Source organism: Melanerpes formicivorus, unplaced genomic scaffold, assembly GCF_026170545.1.
Source record: "Melanerpes formicivorus ecotype bairdi unplaced genomic scaffold, bMelFor1.0.p_v2 SCAF_10, whole genome shotgun sequence".
In the NCBI taxonomy this organism is placed as follows: domain Eukaryota; kingdom Metazoa; phylum Chordata; class Aves; order Piciformes; family Picidae; genus Melanerpes; species Melanerpes formicivorus.
This window is the reverse complement of record NW_027142362.1, coordinates 22,594,364-22,617,166: the sequence shown is the minus strand read 5'-3', so window position 1 is coordinate 22,617,166 and position 22,803 is coordinate 22,594,364. Positions and strand designations below refer to the sequence as shown.

At 44.4% G+C, this 22,803-nt stretch overlaps 2 protein-coding genes across 10 annotated transcripts in view; one reads left to right on the top strand and one right to left on the bottom strand.

Moving 5' to 3' along the window:
• The window catches only part of PEAK1 (pseudopodium enriched atypical kinase 1), a 157,046-nt gene extending 143,113 nt beyond the window's left edge, over positions 1-13,933 (bottom strand). For all 6 annotated transcript variants that reach the window (XM_068144265.1, XM_068144264.1, XM_068144268.1 and 3 more), the window contains exon 1: positions 13,738-13,933. The gene's annotated coding sequence lies outside the window, so the exon portion shown is untranslated. The remainder of the gene's footprint in view (positions 1-13,737) is intronic.
• Positions 13,934-14,278: 345 nt separating this feature from the next.
• HMG20A (high mobility group 20A) overlaps positions 14,279-22,803 on the top strand; it is a 42,103-nt gene continuing 33,578 nt past the window's right edge. For 2 of the 4 annotated variants that reach the window (XM_068144263.1, XM_068144260.1), the window contains exons 1-2: positions 14,279-14,551; positions 17,102-17,273. The gene's annotated coding sequence lies outside the window, so the exon portion shown is untranslated. The remainder of the gene's footprint in view (positions 14,552-17,101; positions 17,274-22,803) is intronic. The other 2 variants (XM_068144261.1, XM_068144262.1) reach the window with 2 other exon arrangements.

Below are 22,803 nucleotides of genomic sequence, written 5' to 3'. Positions count from 1 at the left end.
TGCCAAGCGAGAATGCTTGCATTGTCCGAGTTCATGTCACAGTCAGCATTCTGGTGAGCACACTACGCCTTGGTTTTAGATTTCTGTGTATTTTACAGAAGTTAAAAAAACCCCACCATGGGTTCATGTCACTCTGACAATCAGTCTCAACTTCTCAAGCTTTAGTCATGACCTGAGAACACCAGAAGACCTGGATGCATGTTACTGTCTTGCAAGCAGCCTGTTTGATCCCTTGTCACAAATAATGGGAGGTCAACAATGAAACTTGTAACAACGAGGCCTCCTTACTTAGGAAGTATTTATTCTATGTCTGACTTGGAGTCCTAAGGCAGAATCTTCCATGCTCTAAAAATACCAAACCCCTATTTAATCTTGGTGCTCTTCTATCTTACAATTGAAATTTCTAATTAAAACACTATAACTAAGCAACAGATTAAGCATCATCCCAGTTTCCAAGTTTTTCCTGTTGCTGAACGATATAGAAATGAATTTCAAAGCTTACTCTCGAATCACATGCTAACTTTAAGTATTCAGCCCATGAGAAAAGCAAATACCAGCAAGTTTGACTGCAATCCTCTGGTATCCAGTGTAGCTCCTTCAAGTTACAGAGGAATATTTCAACTAGGAAAATGTACAGTTGCTCTGAACGGACCCTAACACATGACCTGGCATGTGCTTTGACAGCAAATTATACAAGAAAGATGACAATACAACAGAGTTACAAAACCAAAATATAACAGCGCCAGGATAAGCCTCTAGAACTACACTTGGTGATGCAAAGCCATAAATCACTACCATTTGAACTAAAAACAAAGCTCTTGGGAGCAGTAGCCTAACTGCTGCAGTCAAGACATGCCCATACTGTATTATGGCAACTAAATAAATATTTACCATAACTGTTTTCCAAAGGCTGGGTTAGCAAAGTGACTAAGACCATAAGAGTGTTGTGGGTCCTTCTTTAAACGCTGGAATAATTGACTTCAGGCAAGCTTTTAGTTCTCTTACTCTTTAAATCAGTGGAGTATGGAGTTTTGGGTTGTGATTGGAGCTGACTGATAAAGCTATTTCACACCACTGCCTATCTGATCCCAACACACAGCCAGCTGGGATACTCATTACATGTTTCCTCAATCAGCACTTCAAAGGAATAAAAAAATTAGCAAACCAAAGTCAGACCAAGTGTCTGGAAAGAGATGGGCACTTCAGTCAAACTCCCCAGACAGGTTCACATGCTGCAACAAGGAGCTTTTAAATCACCGTTAGCTTCTGTTACACTACTCTGCAGATAAAAATGGCCTCTTCCCGAGATAGGAATATCACTGGAGGTTTAACACTGCTTCCTAAACCAGCATTAAGAGCTGCTTCAACACAAACATGTCTGTAAGATACACTTGTACATGTCCAGACAAATCTGGGTTGACACACTTCATAGTTAAAAGTGTCTCCTCTTCTATCAAAGTTTGCAGAACGTATCTCTTCCCAATAACACAAAATCAGTTGACTCTGAGAGAAAACTTTCATTAACCTGTGGATTTCAGAGCAGCATTGTGTGGAATGATCACATCTGTCCAAACTCTTCATGGTCAACGGTATTTACAATCTTCAACTAGGAACAGAAATTACATACCTTACCTTTCACAAACACTACAGTGGGTTGCTTAAGAATTGCTTGTTATAAAACTATAAATTAATCACTTTGAGTAAGATATCAATTAGCAGAAGCTGGTGCATGAAAACACCAGATCTGGCTAGCTCGCAGGGCCAAACAACAAAATAAGTCACAGCGCCTAAAATTGTTCCTTCCCTTCAAGGATATTTCCCCCCTGCACCCCCGAAAAGGCATGTTCTTTTTTCTAAGTCATCACCTTTCTCCCAGATTCCAAAGTAGACCCTTCAGCCCCAAGTTCGTTTTGCCAACTAGCCTCTAATGATGAAGCAAAAGACGAAATAAAGCAGAGAAAATGAGTAGTTTGACCAAAAGTTCCCAAAATTAACAGTTTCCACAGTTGGTGCCAATGTCTCCTCAGGAATTTATGATTTTATACAGAGTACATTCCAATGATTTTGAATTTTGAAAGTACTATGGAAAATGTATAATCTTTTGAATAAAACATATTTAAGTTTCTCATATGCACTGTGGGGGACTACAGAACTTGCAGAGATAGAAGACAGAAAAATCTCTCTGGTTTTACAGGGCTACAAGCAGCAAATACTTGACTAAAACCAAAACACAAACCTGAGGTCATGCTCAGAACTTGAAAAACAGAACTGCAATGAAAAGCACAAAGCTCAAGAGAATTGCTCATCTGAAAAATATGTTAAAAATAGTCTTTCAAAAATACATTTATTCCAACACATCTCAAAGAGGCAGAAGAAATTATGTTCTCTCTATTTTTCCCATTGTGTACAGCTTCTCCAAGAGGAAATGTTTATCACCAACCCTCTGAAACAGTGCACACATGGTAGGGTTGCACCCCCTAGCAAAGCAGCAGTTAGAATAGCCATTACTGAGAAGTCTTTACTCTTTTCACAGTATCACAGTATAACTAAGGTTGGAAGAGACCTCGAGGATCAGGGAGTCCAACCTATCAACACAGACCCCATGACTAGCCCATGGCACCAAGTGCCACGTCCAATCTCCTCTTGAACACCTCCAGGGACGGTGACTCCACCACCTCCCTCGGCAGCACATCCCAATGACGAACGACTCGCTCGGTGAAGAACTTTCTCCTCACCTCGAGTCTAAACCTCCCCTGGTGCAGCTTGAGACTGTGTCCTCTCACTAAGAGAAACAAAGATTTCATTTCAGTATTTTTTTCATTTCAGATTTATATTTCAGTATTTTTTAAAGTTATACTAAGGGCTGGATTTTTGACTCTTCAGGTAGCACTGAATCAATTTCAAGAATCATACTCCTTTTGCTCTGTGTATTTTCCGTTCTTAAATGACACTGTCAGGTAGACTAAAGGATATGAAAGTGATGAGCTAATGTGATGTATGGAGCGAGTTCCTTATCAGCCTGAGAAAGGCACCTTGTGAAGATATGATTGTCCGCTCTTCTTGTACTACTTAAGCTCTCAGAATACAAATTGAGGTTTAGTTCCATCTCTCCATGTAATGAACAGCTTCTTTTTTGTGGTGTGACAGCTTTCCCTTCTAAACTAGATAAAACCAACACTGCCAAAGGAAAAAGCAGCACGTTCCTGAGAAACTGTTAGAGGTACAGAATAACAACTGTACATGTAGGTCCTGTACTAAGTAGCCCTAGGACACAGGGGTTGACCAGGCTGTTAACTGTGCACTGGAAATAATTTTTCAGAACTCTTAAATGGATAATGCAAGCAGGACAAATATTTTACCATGCACCATCCAATGAACACATATACATCTAATACACATTTATCTTCCCTGCAGAATGATTACCCCCAAAACTTCTGGGAAAGCTCAGAGCAGTGATAGAAAAGAAGCTTTTGAACTCTGTGGCAAAATCAACTAAGCTGGAAGAGGCTGACATCTTCAGACTTAAAATGCCCATGTTACAAACATTTTGTACACTGGCAGGAGAAAGTCAACTAAAAATTACAGGGAACCCTCTATTGCCTTGCATGTACAAAAAGGAAAGCAGCCAAGTTGTTAAATCACAACCAAAATTGTTCCCCTATCACATGAAACACAGACAAGCACCTCACTCATTAGAAGCAACAGAAATCCAAGATGAAACATCCAGTTGCTGTAGAGAGGCTAGCTTTCATAGGGGAGTGTGGATGAATGCTCCTCTACAATGCATTCCCCACAGCCATGCTAGGATGTCTCCAATACAGGTTCAACCTTTTCTGTGGTTGTTGTTTGATGGGAAAAGTTCATCAACTTTTTTAGACAGCTGGAGTAGGGAAGTGATCATGCCCCATGACTGGGCACTGGTGAGGCTACACCTTGAATACTGGGTTCAATTTTGGGCCCCTCATACCAAGAAGTACACTGAGGTGCTGAGAAAGGCAACCAAGCTGGTGAAAAGTCTGGAAAACAGGAGCAGCTGAGAGCACTGGTATTGGTAAGTCTTGAGAGAAGGCACAGTGGAAATGTGCCATAGTCTCTCTACAACTCCCCAAAAGGAGGCTGGAGAGAGATAGGGGCTTGTCTCCTCTTCTGTTCTTCCAGGTAACAAACAGTAGGACAAGAGGAAACAGCCTCAAGTTGTGCAAGGAGTGATTTAGGCTGGATGTTAGGAACTATTTCTTCACTGTAAGAGTGGTTAAGCCCTGGAAGATGCTGCCCAGGAAAGTGGAGTCACCAATCCTGGAAGGATTTAAAAGCTATGTAGATGTGGTGCTGAGGGACAGGGTTCAGTGGTGACCTGGCTGTGCTGGGTTAACCATTAGACTTGATCGTGCAAGTCCTTTCCAACCTTAATGATTCTATATCAGAAAAATTTCAGTGTGCTACCCAATTTCAGAGACTACTGGCTGAACTTACAGACCCCATCCCCCCAGTGAGCAGTGCTCACCACTGAACATGACATTATTCATTACATGGATTAACATTTCCTTCTGCATTCTATGGATTTAATTTTGTTTGGATGCTTAATAACTTTTATATGAAAGCACCAAAAGCCAGCTTTCTTCATAGACAGACTGACTTCATATGCAAAGAACTGCAGGTACTCTAGGGAAAAAACCCTCAATTATATAACATTTGAAGTGTTAAGAAATCTAATTCCCATTTGTATTTAAATGCTGTTGCTTTGGTATTTCACTTGTTTGCTGTTATTTCCCAGAAGAATTATTAGTGTCGGCACGAACTTTCCATCAAGTGCCCTGGCAGCTGTGTAGGAATGTTTTAGAACACACAGCCTGTTCCATAATGTCCTCTGCAGGGGGCTGAGCAGAACCCCCCCGATAACCCGGGCTGGTTATCTTTTTCAACGTGTTTCTATACACCATGGTTTCTCAGCCTGCAAATTTGCCTTCAAAAGGTCTGTCTGTTGCTATCTCCATTGTTCAGGAATAGCTCTGTTGATTTACACTGATAAGCAAAGATAAAATACAACCATAAGCAATGAAGCCAATCTGCAAAGGACAAAGGGAAAAAAAGCCTGCAATGTTATCACCATCATGGACTACAAAGAAAAATTACAGCCTTGTAAAAAAAAAATTTAAAAGGGGGGGGGGGGGGGGGGAAGGAAGAACTGGATTTTTTTTCTTTAATGCACCACTTCTTGCTATTTAGAACATTATGCAATCTATTGTGATGTGCAGGAGTGTATTTGGAGAGTAGCTCATGAATAGCATACTGATAACTAAGTGGCAACACCAATCAGACAGGAACCTGATCCAGCTTCTCTCTTAGAAAGCAACAAAACAATCAAACACTTCTCACATTCCAACGAGCAGAAAACCAAAGAGAATTGCACAGAACTCACCGTGACCAAAGCTCCAGTACAGCTGAGGGATCTTGGTCTATCTGCTTTGCAGTCTCACCTTCAACCTGGGAAGCTGTCGCAGGAGGTTTTTTCATGGCAACTGTTACTAACAGTATCTCTCTACATCGACTGCTAAAACCCGGTGCTTTACATACCAGACTGCAACATTCCTTCTGACGTACTAGTTTCTGAACAGCTCTGCTAAAGCAGCAGCTTTGGTACAAACTCTCTCCTGCTCTCAGAAGATAAGTGGGTTAAGTTGTAAGGAACCATGAACCACCACCCCACCTGCCAAAAGGTCCACAGAGCAAGGTGGCAATTATGATATGGCAGCCCGAACCAATACAGATTGCAGGTTAAATGAAATGTATGCTCAGCTCTCCTTGTACTGACATTAGCAGGGACATTGCCTTTGCTGCACAAGAAATACTGACTAGGCAATACTCAGACACAGGAGCACTTCAGGCTTCAGCAAGTTTTGTCATAACATGCCTTTGCTTTTTGCACATCCCAAGCAATCTTTTCTAGGCAAAGACAGTGACCTGTCAGTATGAGTCTGCCTCATTTTCAGAAGGCCTGCCAGATTTTGTTGTCACACTCCAAAGATACATAATCTTTGCTAGCAGACCAGGTTTGAGACTTTCTTGCTAGCAACCTGAAAATGCCATTCTTTTAAATTACCAAAACCGAGCAAACAAAAAACCCTCAACAACAACAACAAAACAAAACACCACACCACACCACCATGAAAATAGAGTTTTACAGATAGAAAAGTGTAACAGAGACAACATTTATGTGCTGGATATATATTTTTATACATATATATATATTTAACACTAAGTTTGGCAAGTTGTTCCAGCAACTACACCAGACTGCAAACTGTTCCATGATCAAATGTAACTGATCAGACTGAGTGTGCGCCCCACATTCTCTACAACTTTACTGTGAGCTATCTCCCTGCTTCTAAAACCCAAGAATGTCTACAGTTTACAGTACAAAACTCCTTAAATAAACTCTCTTTTCCAAAGTTCATTCCTAACAGCAGGAGTCACACTCCTTAACCAGAGAGTTACAGACTTAAAGCCTGAGACTGGAGAATATTGTGCAACGTGTTTTTAAGCAAAACAACCCAATCTAGACAAGGAAGGCAGAAAAAGACAATTAGCAAGGCTTAAAGCAAATGGAAAACCAATTACACAGCATGCCTTACTCCTCCATGGAAAACTAATATTTATGCTTTCCAAGCTTGTATATATTTGCATTAAACTTCAAAGTTTATTAAAGCAATACTGATGCAATTTTGAGCCTTTACAGAGAATTTGAGTGGCACTCCAAACAGGATCAGTGCTTACTCTGCACAAGGCTGCTAGTACAAGGTAGACAGTCAAAACTTGCCTGAGGGATAGAGGTATTAATTTTAGCTCAAGTGTATAGGATTTAAGTCTCTATCACCTTCAAGCATGCTTGTTTCTGAATTTACTGGCTAATTTCAGGGGAGAGTATATATATATTTGCTGTTCTTCCTGCTGCATTAAAAGAAGCCCACAGAAAGGTCACCAACGTAAAAGCAAACCAAGGATACTCACTAAGAGAATACTTGGCAGCTGAGACAACAGCAAGAGCATCTGTGATGTGCACAGGGACTTACAAAAAGAGGGACTATACCTGCAGAAGGGTATCAAGATTTGTTCATGTTTATAGCATAAGTTTAAATCTTTTAGACGCATACAAAGGTTTTTATGACAGTAAGAGCCTCAGAGATGGAAAACAGGATATAAATATATGGAGAGTTTACATCTTTTATATTATATACTGTCTTCCTCCTTTGGTGAGTTTTGTAGAGAGGCCTGTATAAACACAGGCTTGTATCCAAGAAACAACATTTTTGGAGTGAGACCTGCACTTACTTAAGGGTTTTACAAACACGTGCAAGGTCAAACTATGAATGTGTTGCTAAACACACTTCTTATAGAACCTCTATCAAACAACACAACAATCCAAATCTGCTTAAACACCAATAAGGCTGCACTGCTAGGAGCAATATTTTCTGAAATAGCTCTAACTTTATGAAGTCATCACACTTTTTAGCACCACTCTGAACTGGTGTCTCAGACAAGATGTTACTAAAACCAGCATTGCTAGAAGCTTACAATGTTTAGCCTGGCAGAATTTTTATCCATGTGTTTACTGTGATTTCAAAAACTTCACTGTCTCCTGCAGTCAAGAGTGACTGGAGTAAGATGGTTGGACATTTCTCAGCAGTTAAGTGCTTGTAAGGTTTGCTGAATACTACTCTTAAGTAAAAAGTGGGATAAAGCCTACAAATGGAAAGATTTAAGTACCTATTTCCCAGGTAGAACTTATAATTGTTTTGCACTTTAAAAGGATAACATTTTTCCACCCAATGTTGAACGTTTTGTTTTGAGGACATTAAGCATCCTCTGCTCTAAATCCTGGCCACTAAGTATTGGACTCCAAAGCAAGAACAACTGTGAACTCTTAAGGCATTTGAAGGTACAGATAAATTAATGCTGTTAAATACTTTACACACACCATATTTATACATCTTTTAAACATAACCACAACTAACTGGTGATCCAAGTGCAGATGTTCAATCAACATCACTGCACTCTTAGTTATAGCTCCTAAAATTCATATAAAGCATCTCAGATAAGGTAGGGGCCCATACATGGCTTGGACGGGAGCACACTGCACTGGGTTAGAAACTGGGTGGAGGCTGAGCCCAGAGAGTGGTGGTGAATGGTGCCACAGCCAGCTGGCAGCCAGTCAGCAGTAGAGTCCCCCAGGGATCAGTGCTGGGCCCTGTGCTCTTTAACATCTTCATTGATGATCTGCATGAGGCCATTGAGTCCATCATCAGTGAACTTGCAGCTGACACCAAGCTGGGGGCAGGAGTTGATCTGCTGGAGGGTAGAGAGGCTCTGCAGAGGGACCTGGACAGGCTGGACAGATGGGCAGAGTCCAAGGGCAGAAGATTGAACACATCCAAGTGCCAGGTTCTGCACATTGGTCACAACAACCCCATGCAGAGCTACAGGCTGGGGTCAGAGTGGGTGGAGAGCAGCCAGACAGAGAGGGACCTGAGGGTGCTGGTCGATGGTAGGCTGAACATGAGCCTACAGTGTGCCCAGGCAGCCAGGAGGGCCAATGGCATCCTGGCCTGCATCAGGAACAGTGTGGCCAGCAGGAGCAGGGAGGTCATTCTGCCCCTGTACACTGCACTGGTTAGGCCACACCTTGAGTCCTGTGTCCAGTTCTGGGCCCCCCAGTTTAGGAAGGAGGTTGACTTGCTGGAACGTGTCCAGAAAGGGGAACAAAGTTGGTGAGGGGTTTGGAACACAAGCCCTATGAGGAGGGACTGAGGGAGCTGGGATTGCTTAGCCTGGAGAAGAGGAGACTCAGGGGTGACCTTATTGCTGTCTACAACTACCTGAAGGGGGGTTGTAGTCAGGCAGAGGTTGGTCTCTTCTCCCAGGCAGCCAGCACCAGAACAAGAGGACACAGTCTCAGGCTGCACCAGGGGAGGTTCAGGCTGGAGGTCAGGAGGAAGTTTTACACAGAGAGAGTGATTGCCCATTGGAATGGGCTGCCTGGGGAGGTGGTGGAGTCACCATCACTGGAGGTTTTCAGAAGGAGACTTGACAGGGTGCTTGGTTGCATGGGTTAGTTGATTAGGTGGTGTTGGATGATAGGTTGGACATGATGATCTTGAAGGTCTCTTCCAACCTGGTTTATTCTATTCTATCATCAGAGAGCCTGGTGAGGGACCTGCTACTTGGAACCATTTTCTCTAAGTGCTCACAGGAAAAAAAGAAACTGGTCAGGGTGACAATTACCCCCAGAATCACAGACCCAAGCCATCTACAGATTGATTAAAAAAGTACTTCTCCAAGTGGTGCAGTTTAAAACTGATTTTGTACTTGTCCTGAATAGCAGTAAGTGATCACAGGGAGGAGAGGAACAGTGAACTAGGCTCCAGAGGGAAATTCTATTGCTCTTGGTGTCATCTGAATAAACAAACCCAAAAGTACTTGTGGTAAAGCTGTTTCATAACTTATTGAGCTAATGTGGTAACTTTTGTAAGAGCTGATGGGGTCCCATAAGACCATGAGTTGAAAGAAAGTGACCTCAGAGCTACACCCACTGCCTAGTTTTCCTCTATTCACATGTTCAACAACCAGACAATCTCAAATCAACTCAATACACTTTGAGGTACGGGGGGGAAAATGCTTTAGTGACTCAGCCACTTATCTATCTTAGGAGAAAAGAAGACTGAAAATTTCTCATGGTTGATGATTTCTGCTTATATTTGGAACCCCCCAGACGAAACACAGAGCCTACAATTCTTAACCACCATTTACTAAAAGTGCAGCTCAAATATCAGACAAGTAATTAGAATTGTTACCAAGTAATTAACCCCTGTCAGTAACACTGCAGAAATAACAAAGCTCTCCTATTTTTCTCAGTGTAGGCTGTTTACTGGGCTCCACTTCACCTTTAAGAGAGCAGAAGTCAACCAGCTAGTCTTGCTCCAGTTTGCAGTCTGCATTTTCCCACTCTCCATCTAAAACTGTATGGAAATGGAGATGCTACATTATTGTACTGACACATGAGAAACAGTGGAAATATTTCAGTCTTAAGCCAATTTAAATCCCAGAACACTGCTCAGTCCTTAAACTGCAGTCATGTGTGGAGCACTGAAGGGTAGGAGAACTGGTAATGCCAACAAAAACTCTGCAGACAAGTCTCAGTACCAGCCTCTCACAGGTGATGCAAGCACAGACAGCAGCACCAATGCTCCATCAACATCTTTTGGTATTAGCATGAAGAATTCAAAGCCTTTTTCCTCAGCTGTTGACTGGAGCCACACATCTCAGGACTTCTCAGGAGGTGATAGGACTAGGGGGAATGGAATGAAGCTGGAGGCAGGAAAATTCAGGCTGCAGGTGAGGAGGAAGTTCTTCCCCATGAGAGTGGTGAAGCCCTGGCATGGGTTGTCCAGGGAGGTGGTTGAGACCCCATCCCTGGAGGCGTTTAAGCCCAGGCTGGCTGAGGCTCTGGGCAGCCTGATCTAGTGTGGGGTGTCCCTGCCCATGGCAGGGGGGTTGGAACTGGATGATCCTTGTGGTCCCTTCCAACCCTGACTGATACTATGATACTATGATCTCTTCCAAAATCCATGTTGCTTTACATACATAGAGAAGTGGATTTTGCCTCACTGGTCAGGAAATGCTACAAAGGGCTTGTGAATAACATGCTATTATTCCTTTTAATTTGCAACTAATAAATCAAAACACGTTGTACAGATTGGGATTTTTGTATTCTAAGTAAGCTAAAAACACAAATAAAACAAATCTAAGTTTTATTTTCAGTTTCCCCATGTCAGGTGTTTTCTTTATGATCTCTTTGCATGCTCCACAAACTCCACAGTGTTTGCAGTGCTTTTCACGAGTGTAACTCCATCTCCCCATTTTACCCATGTCATTTGCATTTTGATGCTCTGCCCATACCCGAATGTCAGCTATGACACACTGACTACACGGGAGGGAGCAGCTGGGCAGGATTCTTTGGGAGCTGGAGCAGCACAGGAAGTGGGAACAGTGTGGAAGCTGGCAGGAGACAGACCTCAGCTGGGATCTGTACCTCTCAATCCCCAATTCAGACCTCTGGGCTCGGGAAAAGAGGGTCCAGCAGCCATAGTAAAGGACTATTGAATTACCACCACCTGAAACCCAATCTCCTCAGAAAGCAGCTGGAATAAGAAAAGCAGTGGCAGTGAGTAAAGCTGCAGATCCCCTCAGAGGAAAGGGTAAAGAAAACATGGGTAGCTAGCAGGGATGGGCGGGTCCAATTCTAAACTGGGACGAGGGGCAGCTCTAGGAAACAGGGAAACCGAAGAGCAAAGACTGAACAGGAAAAGGGAAGTAGGGGCATAGGAGTGTAAATTCAGAAAGAAGGCAGAGAAAGCATGTTCCAACTTGTGAGCTTACAGTAAGCTTTTCACCTACACGGTTTTCCTAGCACCATACAGAACGTTAGCAGCGACCATCAGTGTCAGTGGCTCTAATCAACAACTTACAACAGTTACCTTGATATTCTACTCTCCTGTTTAGGCAAGACAACCTTTAGGAGTCATTTAGGCAAATAGCATCCTTCCCTTATTTTTCCTTTAAATGAACGATTTCATCAATTCCTTTACTTGGGAAGTAAACAGCTTTTGATAAATATGCTTGCAAGTAGATTTTGAAAAGAGCTGGGAAGTCACAAACACAGATTTCCTAAGAAGTTGAGACAGTAGTTTTGCCTCTCTGCTCATTCTCTTGCTGAAACAACCATAAGACTTAGCAATACACAGCGAACGCTGTTGTTTCAAAATAACCTTGTATTTACTTTCATGGTTAATGTATGTTCTAAAATTGAAGGAAATGCAAGCTTTGGGTGCATGAATGAGGCTCGATCTCTTATCAGCTACTCATTTACACATGTATGGAGCTGGGTGAAAGTATCGGCTAGCAGAAAGGTCAGGCAGGAAAGCCTGCAGATTCCTTGCTCGGCAGTTCATACCTCCTGCCCAGGCTCCTGAATCACACACAACCTGCTACGGCTGCTCAGGTGAGGAAGAGGCATTTGACCACAGTCCAAGAAGTTCAGGAAGCCTGTGAATAAGTTGTCTACACGAGATGCCCTAAAAATAAGGTAAATCCTTCATGAAATGGACGCATTGGATTAATCATGGAAAGTTACTCATGGAAAAACTGGTAATTCACTTTTTGCCTACTTCTACATTTTAGAGCCCAAAATGAGGTTTTCCTGAAAACACACTGGAGCAGTAACTCTGCCAGGAAGACGCTTCATCTGGATAAATCATCTGAGCTGCTTTGCAGACAAAACCTTTTAAGCCAATGTGAAACTAGATTAAGAGCTCAAACTAGTCAAAGCAACCAAATAAAATATCCACAAGTAGTCCCTGCTCTGCTGCACCGCTGGACTCAAACTGTCTAGATGAGGTTGTAAGTCAAACAAAAGTCACACAGAAATAAATGCATCTGATTTGTAACAAAAGCTGGCAATTTTACACAAGTTTAAGTAAACTTTCTAACTATAGAACTATTGGAATTCCATAAAGTCTTGGCTTCTAAACCAACTGTGTGTCCTCCCCTTCCTGCTCATACATTGTGTATTATTTTAGCCCCCCAAAATCCTAGAACAAAGTGCTTTAACAGACACTGAACAGCCACGACTAGTAAGGGAAAAATTTTGGAGCCTTTTAAGAAGGGATTAAAGAAGAATAAAAGCCAAGCTCTACAAAATAAAACGGCAAGAGCCCAAAGTAAACAGAAACTTATGTTCTCCAAGAAAGGACTCCTATTAAATTGGAGGTCAGAGACCCACCGGGCAACGCTCCTCCTCCTCCCAGTGCTCACCTAGGAGCAGCTTGGCCGTTCTGTGTTAGGTACCAGCTGCCTGCTAAATAACTAACCACTGCAAGATACTTACATCTTTTCACTTGTCGTCCCCATGCAAATCCCAGCTCGGTTTCAACTCCAGCCACAATAAAAACAGGCAAACTGACCAACCTAACCTAAAAGTCCAGAATAACCTTCAAGAGGAAAGGAAGGAAGCAAAGCCTGAAGACAGGCTGGAATATGGCTATACACGTACACACTAACGCGTAAAGCCTTTCATGTCAGGAATTCGCGGTAATGACAGAGAGAGGAGAGCCCTGGCAGAGACCGCATCCCCCGGCACCCGCAGCGACTTTTCTAGCCCTGAGATTCCTAGAAGGTGCCCGCTCCGCTCGGCGCTCCCCAGCAGGCTCCACCACACCGTACTTAGCGCAGGGTCACGTCGCAAAACTTCCAGCCGAGATGTCGGCAGCAGCGAGCCTCATGCTGCCGCGGGCCCCGGGGCTTGTCGGTGGAGAGCCGGGGGCCCAACGTCCAACGCAAACGGGGGCGAGGACGTCACAGGGCCCCGCGGAGAAGGGACCCTGGGCGCCTGCCGGCGTCGGCCAGACCCTCTGAGCGCAGCAGACAGCAGCGGCCGCCCGCCGGCGCCACGGCAGGACGGGGCGGAGGAACGGGGAGGGACCCCCTCAGGAGAAGAGACCAGGCGGCGGTCCTGCCCAGCCGCTCCGCTTACACCCGCCGAGCCGCTCGGGGCCCCTTCCCGCTGCCCCCGCCCGGGGCCCCGCTAAGGAAATCTGAGCTGCCGGCGCGAGCAGGACGCGAGGCCGCCGCCTCACATCCTCCCCCTCACAGCCCCCATTCGCCCCCGCACTCGGACCGGCCCCTCACCTGGCGAGGGGCTCCCCGGGCCCGCGGTGCCTCCCACGGGCAGGGGCGGGCGACGAGAGGCAGGGTGCAGCAGCAGCTACACCGACAAGGTTTCGTCGCGGGCCAGCTGTCGCCGGGCCCCGGCGAGGAAACGACTCCCGGGACGGGCTGCGACCGCCGCGCCCGCGCGCAACAACTAACTCCGGGCGCCGCCGGCCGCGGCCCGGCCCGGCCTCGCCCCGCCCCGCGCGCCCCTCCCTTCCCCGCGCGCCCCGCCCCGCGCACCCCGCCCCTCGCGCGCGCACCAGTGGAGGGGTGGGCGGTGCCCTGACCCTCTCATTCCGCCCAGCGAGGCCGCTCATTGGGTGGAAAGTAGAAAGGGGCGGGGCGCTACTGCGGGTGGAGCGAGGCCGGCTGGCTGTCTGAGGAGCTGGTGTGAAGTGGGCAGACTACAGCTCCCAGTGTGCCTCGCGCGTGGCGCGACGGAATGTCCTTTAAAACTGTCCCGTGCGGATGCGCGTGCGTATAGAGACTGTGTGCTTCCGCCGTGCGGTTGGAAAATAGTTCCCCGTGCGATGTTTGAGCCCCTATTTTGGGCTGCTGAGCGAGGCGAGTAGTTGCGGCTGCTTCTGGCCCAGTTGTGGGTTTTTCTGTGAGGGGTTTCTTTCTAGGAAGGCGAGAGAGTTGTGTTGAGGCGAGGGCGGAGGATTCTAATCTGTCTGGGGAAGTAGTAATGCGGTTTTACGCGTGAAGAGGCGGCAGCGGCTGCGCGGGCTGAGGGGAGCGAGCTCTGCTGGGCGACCCCTCGGCCCCAAGGGAGAGCCCTCTTCGGCAGGTCAGTAGGGAGGGCCACGGCCGCTGGCCCTTGTCTTCTCTTCTCCTAATCCGGGGAGGGGGAAGAAGGTTCTGCCGCGACATGCAGCCTTGAGGCGGCGAGCGGTCCCACTCGCTGCGCTGCCGGCGGCCCGGGGCCGGCCTTCCCCAGCGGTCAGGCCCGGCAGGTTTCGCTGCAGGCCTCCCGTCCTCCCTGCACCCCGACTTTGCTGGCGGGACGCCTGCGTGCTGTGCCCCACCAGTGAGAGAAGCTGTGGGGCTCCGCAGCGCTCGCGTTGTGTGCAGGTGAAGAGCTGGGTGCGGGCCTAGGCAATTGGCCTTCTGTGTTCTACCGTATTACCCTTATCTCTTCCCTTGGTTCTCGCAAAGTGATAAGAGGCAATAGCATTTGATAGTTCTTTAGTTCCATTTATTTTTTCATTGTGGCCACTGAATGGTCTTTTGTCAAGCAGGTCATTTATCATATAATGGTTTTCCAATAGGTTTGTTGCCTTTCCCCGAGGAACTAAAGTTTAACATCCCTAAGGTGGCAAAAAGCCCCAACCCAACTGAAAACACACAAGCCACCATTCATTCAAATCCTCAGAGATGTCATCACTGGGGTGAAACTGACCGGGTCCTTCCGCCCGGAGTGAAACTGATCAGTGTTGTTTCCGGTTGGTGGACCTTTGAAGAGACCTAGGAGTAGAGGTCGAGCTTCTTGTTGGAGAGAAAGAACCCCAAAATTATCTTGTGCGTGCGAAAGCTTGGTGTAACTTGGTGTTAATTTAGTGGCGTCTAGGAAAATGAGGGAAGGCAGGACAAGATACCTTTTGACAAGATACCTTTTATTCAGTAGGTGTTCAAGAGGGGGTTGGACATGGCACTTGGAGCCATGGTTTAGTAGTCATGAGGTCTTGGGTGACAGGTTGGACTTGATGATCTTTGAGGACTTTTCCAACCTTGTTGATTCTATGATGCTATGAAAAGCAAAAGGCAATTTACAGAGCAATAGAGTTTCTGCTTGCTAGAGAAGTGACCTCCAATTCTTTTTGGCTGTAGCAAAATAACCTTTTAAGTATGCATCCCACATTTCTGTGTATTGATTTATCAGTTCTATACAGCTGCTGCTGTACTTGTATGTGCATTATGGAAACATATGCGGAAATTAAGGAAGAATAAGAGAAAGATGAAATACACACCGAAAATATTATTACCATTACAGAATGCTTTTGTCCCACATGTCAATGGACTGTCTTGCACGTGTGACTCAACTTGGAGACCACTTTCATTGGAGTACTTGGTTTCAAAATTTGGTTAGGACTCCTCTCTGCTAAGCAAAGAGAAGCTGGGTGTCATGTTAGTGCCACTGCAGGGATATGTTATCCTTGACTTACAGTTACTGTGTTTTTCAGCAAGTAATGTCTTGTTAGATCTTTGAAAGCTCTTTTTTTTCCTTCCTGTGGAAAGCAAGTTGTGTAGGTGGACTAAGCTTGGCTAAGGCCATGTAGTGACAGAGCTGGGCACAATGATTTGGGAAGATCCTGTCCTGGCAAGTTTGTGTATGTTATTCTGAGGCGATCATTCTTCATTTCACAGGAGCATAAACATAACCAACTGTTGAAAACAAAGAATTTGTTTTCCTGATCTGTTTGTTTTGTGGTGTGTTGTTTTTTTTAAGGTTTGTGTGTTTTTTAATTCCAGGCCGTACGTGTAATGACAGCAAGCTTATCTGCTGATGGAAGCTATTAGTGAAATGTCATCTTATCTTTGTTTTCTCACGCATCTACGTTATATACTTGTTAGAAGGGATGAGGTACTTGGCATTTCTAGAGTCGCTGGCAAATGCATTAACTTTCGACTCTAGGAAACTGAGGGGAAAATGATTGACTATTTTTTTCATATCCTCAGAAATACAGCATGTCTCTAAATAGAAGTGGAGTTTACTAATTCCAAAGAGATCTGGGCTTAGAAGTTGTGCCTCAGCTTGGTCTTCAAATTCCAAAGTCAGCCAGGCTACTGGCAGTTTTCAGAGCAGAAAAGCTGAAGGTTGTGTGATCTGACCCTACCGTGCTGATTGTAAATTATCTTTGTCTTTTGGTTGCTTGTGGTGAGGTATGTGATAATGCAATGAGTGCGCCTCTTATGGTTCAAAAGGGAGAAGGAAGATCATGTTTCTCACACTGATGTTTCTTTGGGACTTGACAATAGGATTCAGTTCTTCTATGTGTTCCTGACTGTTAGGGGATGACTGTAACAAATTCTAGTATCACAATGTAATTAAGGTTGGAAGAGACCTCGAGGATCATCGAGTCCAACCTATCAACACAGACCTCATGACTAGACCATGGCACCAAGTGCCACATCCAATCCCCTCTTGAACACCTCCAGGGACGGTGACTCCACCACCTCCCTGGGCAGCACATCCCAATGACGAACGACTCGCTCGGTGAAGAACTTCCTCCTCACCTCGAGTCTAAACCTCCCCTGGCGCAGCTTGAGACTGTGTTTTTGCAGCAAAGCAACAAAGAGGAGAGAGACTGTTATTGTCTTCTGTTTTCTGTTCTTGAAGGACATTTTCCTTAACAACCCCAGGCTTTCTCTGTCTGATGGCCAGAATGGAGAAGACATCCTGATTTCTCCCTGCTGCTAAACTTCTGAATGAGAGCGGAGACACTGCCCTGTGGTTTTGCTTTGTACTTGCATCACAAAGTTATACCTGATATCAGCGCACAGGAATAGAGGTAATTGTAAACTGATGTTTTCCATTTATCTTTTGTAGGCATCTGCTTACAATGTATGTAAATAGAGAGTCATTTACTATTAAGGTGTACCCAGTCAGCTTCTCGCCTTGCCAAAGCAAGCTCAGCCTTCCCTAGTAAGTGCTTTCCTTTACCAAATAGGGATTGTTTTAGGGCAAGGTCTTGGATTAGATTTTTCTCAAGCTTACCACTTCTAGGGACAAAGGTCATAGGCAAATTTAGAGAGTGTTTCCCTAAAACAGGCTGATACAGCTTGAATTCTTGCTGTACCTCCTGGCCTCACCAGACTGTTGTTGAAAAACTCTCTTCTCTTCGAGAAGTTTACCTGCACAACTGAAAAAGCTTTCCTACGCAGTGTCACTGAGCTGTGCACAGAGCTTTGCTGGTATTTCTGAGTACTGTGGTGTGTGCTGTGAGCAGCTGTTAGAGCACAGGTGAAGAGGCTGTGCTTAGAACAAAGGGCATACTCGTCTGATCCTGATCTGAGAGAGAGGAGAACTTTAAAGAGGTGTACATGGTCTGCTCTGAGGACAATAGGCAAATGAAGGCAGGTCATCTTTCCTAGCTGTTTCAAAGCATTGTTTTCTACCTTTGTAGTACTGTTTGCTGAAAACCAGTAATTGACAACACATCTGTAATCCAAATGAACTTGTTTTGGAGGACTGGACTTTGTCATTTGTGGAGAAATAGGCTGGGTAATGATCTCTGGCATCATGATGACTGGGGCCATAACTAACTGTTGATCAAAGGGTGAATTCCTTATGTTAACATCCTGTACCAGTGTTCAGAATATGCTGATTTGTGCCCCACAATATATGGAAAGAGAAAGTGTCAGTCTCCATAGTTAGAAGAGCCATGACAGAACAGGTTCTAATGATAGCATGAGACTACACAACAGAGAAAACAGATCAACACCAGCACAGTACTGAAACTGGTAAACTGTGAATCTTCCTTCACACTTGTGAGTCTGGAGTTTGCTAACATCACATTTCTGCCAAGACTGAGGGGCAGGGGGGCTGTTCCCAGTACAGGATAAATGGCATACAAGGTAAGGGAAGAAGGCTTGGTGTAAGTTTTAGTTGTAAGGGTTTTGGTTTGTTTAGTTGATTTTGGTTTTTAACTGGCATTCAAAGATTTTTCTGTGATACAGTGCTCCTTTTATGTCCCACTTCTCCATAGCTTCCTTTAACAGGAAGCACAATCTTCCTTCTTTTTGTTTTCACTTGTCTAGTGCATTGACAAAGGCATTTTCTGATACCTAAAGGATAAAAAAGGCATGCCTTACTGAAGAAAAATATTCCATTTAAAGCCACCATATCTTCAAACACCCTAGTATCTTGTTGGAATATCTTATTAATCACAAATTCTGTTGGAATTTCTAGAACAGATGAGTAAACCTTTGGAGCTTCCAGAAATTCTGAACTGTACAGGCATGTGAGAATGGTCTTATTTTTCCTTCAGGATTTATTTCTTATTGGACAGATTTTACATTGGTTCTTACTGCTCAGATCTGCATGCTTGTGATTGTCTCAAGAAAGGAGGGCTCTAAAACAGGAGCCAGAGGTTTGTGGTTCAAGACAGAGTACCCAAGCAGTGATAAACTAAGGGAAATGTAGAAAACTTAGTGAAGTCAGTGGAGCATTAGAAGATTCACTGTTTCAGTTGGGAGTTTGAACTTCACCAATGCAAAACTGGGTAATAACCAGAGGAGAAAGTTGTCCTTCACATGCCCGGTTAGCAACGTGGTTGTATAAAAGCCATAACATAGCAGTTTTTCCTCAGTCCTGCCATCCAGTCAGTTACTACCACAGGGAACCATAAAAGCCTTGTGTGGAGCAGATTTTGGGTGCATGCTGCATGTACTGACTCATGTCATGGCAAAATGAAATCAAGCTAACCAGTATTTGCCTAAATCCTCACTGTTTCGATATTGTGGGAAGCATGACAGAACAGACCAACTACTCTTCTGCTGACTTCAATTAAGATAAGAAACTAGATTTGCTGCAATTCCTATAAAATATGACAACCTAGTGTAATGAATGTCCTGTCTTAGAACAAATGAATCACAATTTGTGGAATTCAAGGTCTGTTTCCAGACTTATGGAAACGAGTCTCAGCTTTCATGAAGAAAATAAATGCTTAGCTTTAGATTGGGAAGATGAAAAACCTGAGGATGCTTAGTGAGTTTGAGATAATCCTAATTTATTTATTGTTTTCTGATAATCATGTTTCCTCCCACTTAGGACTATTTGGGGGCCTTCAGTTACTGGAATAGTTTCAAACCTTCCTCATTTCTGACACTAGACTTCTAGTGAGAGAGCTGAATTTCAGCCTATAGGATTGTGGAAATGTAAGTTGCTAACTCTTGGCTGCGCTAACAGCATCCCTTTTTCCTCTGCCAGTTGTGATGCTCACTGGATCCTTTGCTGAACCATTTCACACTTCCATCTGGCATAAACTAATTTACTAAACAAACTATAAGCAGTTCTGTTTCTTTAGCATGATGAAATACATGACTTGTCTGGTCAGCAGAGGTGCCAGGCTCAAGACGATGCTATATGAGTAGTTAGTACCTAAATAGGCTTAGGCTGCCATAAAAGTATTGCCTTAGACAGTGGAGAGCTATTGTCTGCACCTTCTAGCTCTTGGCTTATCTTCACGCACACAGATGACTTTTCTGAATGCTTCTCTTGATGTCATCTGAACACTACAACTCACTACTCGTAGAATGAGTCCAGGAAGCTCTCTTTGGTGATTGGGGATGGCTCATGTAGCTTAAGACCGTGTGCCACATGTGAATTTGTGAGTTTCTATGCACATTCTTTTTGTAAGAAAGCTCTGGTGTATATTTGAGCCTTCTGAGTCCTTTCAACTATATATTTGAGCTGGTTGAAGATACCTGGATTCCCCTCTACCCTGCCATTCTCCCAAAGGGAAGAACTAGGGATTTAGAGCAGATCTGTGAAAAGTCCAGTAAGCCATGGATATGACCATTACCAGAGGAGAGAAGGAAAGAGAGCAAGACCTTCCTGACTCTGTAACCTGTCCTTAAATCTGGGCTCAATAAGAGGCCTGAGAGTTGTTCATCTGATGCTCAACTTAATGTCACTGATGTTTTGCCACTTTCCCATTCTGCTTCATCAGCTGTCAGTGTATAAATCACTGTGTGACGTTACCAGGGCTCCATAAGCTCTTCACTAACACCAAACACGTAATGGAAATGTGGAAGCACACATCCTATTTCTTTTAAACTCCTGGGTATGGGAAAAATGCAGGAAAAAAAAACTTCTGAATCATATTAGTTTGATCCCTGACTTTTTAAAATGTCTACTTAAAGTCATAAATAGTGCCTGATTCATCCTGCTTTCTGAGATGTAATGTCTTGAAACAAAATGACATCCATTTAGAACTTCTTGATTGCTTGGGGAAAGGTAATTTGACAACTTTAAGAGTTGTGGTTTACAAGTGATTTAGCTTTTTTTTGCTTTTAAATGCTGTACTCAAGCAAACCAGATTTTAGATTGGGTCACATTTAAAGTAGTGTATACCTTGGGACAGGTTGAGGATGGAGAAGGCCTCTTTGGAAGCAGTAATATGAGGTGTTGAAGGTGAGTGAGTAATCCAGCTATGACCATTAGCATTCAGTGAAGCCTTGAGCAGCTAAGCCTGAGGTGTGGGAGGGGTGGAACTGACAAGGCAGAAATACAGGTCTTCTGCAGCTGGCACTGCTACAGCTATTTCTGGAATCTAGAAAGGGTTGCTAGCACACTGGAGAAAGATCAGTCTGAAAACAAGTTAAAGGCATTATTTTCAGTCCTGAAAATGAATGTGGGTGCTGCAGATATGTACCTTCAAGAAGTTAAACATTTGTAAAGTAACAACTGAATTAGAATTTATTGAGGTAGCCTCGTAGTTTATAGTGTCCAGCCTGTGAAAGTACAGAAAACCCTAAGCGACTGCTGCACTAGAAAGCTGAATACGTTGATTACATGTGTGGCTGCCAGGTGGGATGGCTGATACACAGTATAACAGTATCACTAAGGTTGGAAGAGACCTTGAGGATCATCCAGTCCAACCTGTCACCACAGACCTCATGACTAGACCATGGCACCAGGTGCCACATCCAATCTCCTCTTGAACACCTCCAGGGATGGTGACTCCACCACCTCCCTGGGCAGCTCATTCCAATGACAAATGACTCACTCGGTGAAGAACTTTCTCCTCACCTCGAGCCTAAACTTCCCCTGGTGCAGCTTGAGATTGTGTCCCCTTGTTCTGGTGTTGGTTGCCTGGGAGAAGAGACAGTGATGCTTCTTATGCTTTTGGTCCTTAAAAGGTGGCTGGGGAACCATATTGTGGCTTTTAATTCCTCTTTGTGTTTCTTTTTACAGAGGGTAGGTGGCTGATGCTAAGTGGGTCAGTTTGGGTGATCACAATCACCCCCTCCAGCCTGTCTATGTGGATATATTGCAGCTTTACAGGCAGGAAATAAGCTTGTTCAGTTCTAGCCAAGGAAACTGCCCTCAAAGTACAAAAATCTTGCATAAAATTAGATTTGATGTTCATCTGTTTCTTTGGATATAAAAAGCTATAGAATTAATAACTGCATGTTAAATTTAGCCTGGGGGACTTCATGTGTATTGTTTTGGATGAGTAGTGATATGAAGATCATCCTAATATCAAAGATATTTTCCTTGAGAAACCTTTTTTGTTAATATCATCTTTATGTTATAAAAACTTAAAACTCATTACAAGTATGAAAAAAAGGTGAGCTTTGTTAGAAATGGCTCAGTTGCATTTTTCTCTGTAGGAAAATTATTTATATGTTTGTCTTTGGGGTTTTTTTTTGGTAAGCAACTTGCATAATTCTATTACCAATTTAAAAAGCATATGTTCTGTCTCAGTGCCAGTTCAACAAAGTATTTCTCAAGGGAAGTGCAGAGAAGACATTTATCAGGAGGGCTTGCAAAGCATGCCGAAAATAACAAATCACAAGAAACTTTTCCAGCACGTTCTTCACAGTATCACAGTATAACCAAGGTTGGAAGAGACCTCGAGGATCATCGAGTCCAACCTGTCACCACAGACCTCATGACTAGACCATGGCACCAAGTGTCACGTCCAATCTCCTCTTGAGCACCTTCAGGGACGGTGACTCCACCACCTCCCTGGGCAGCACGTTCCAATGACGAATGACTTGCTCGGTGAAGAACTTTCTCCTCACCTCGAGTCTAAACCTCCCCTGGCGCAGCTTGAGACTGTGTCCTCTTGTTCTGGTGCTGCTTACCTGGGAGGAGAGACCAACCCCTTCCTGGCTACAACCACCTTTCAGGTAGTTGTAGAGGGCAATGAGGTCTCCCCTGAGCCTCCTCTTCTCCAGGCTAAACAATCCCAGCTCCCTCAGCCTCTCCTCATAGGGCTGTGCTCAAGGCCTCTCCCCAGCCTTGTTGCCCTTCTCTGGACACCTTCAAGTGTTTCGATGTCCTTCTTAAACTGAGGGGCCCAGAACTGG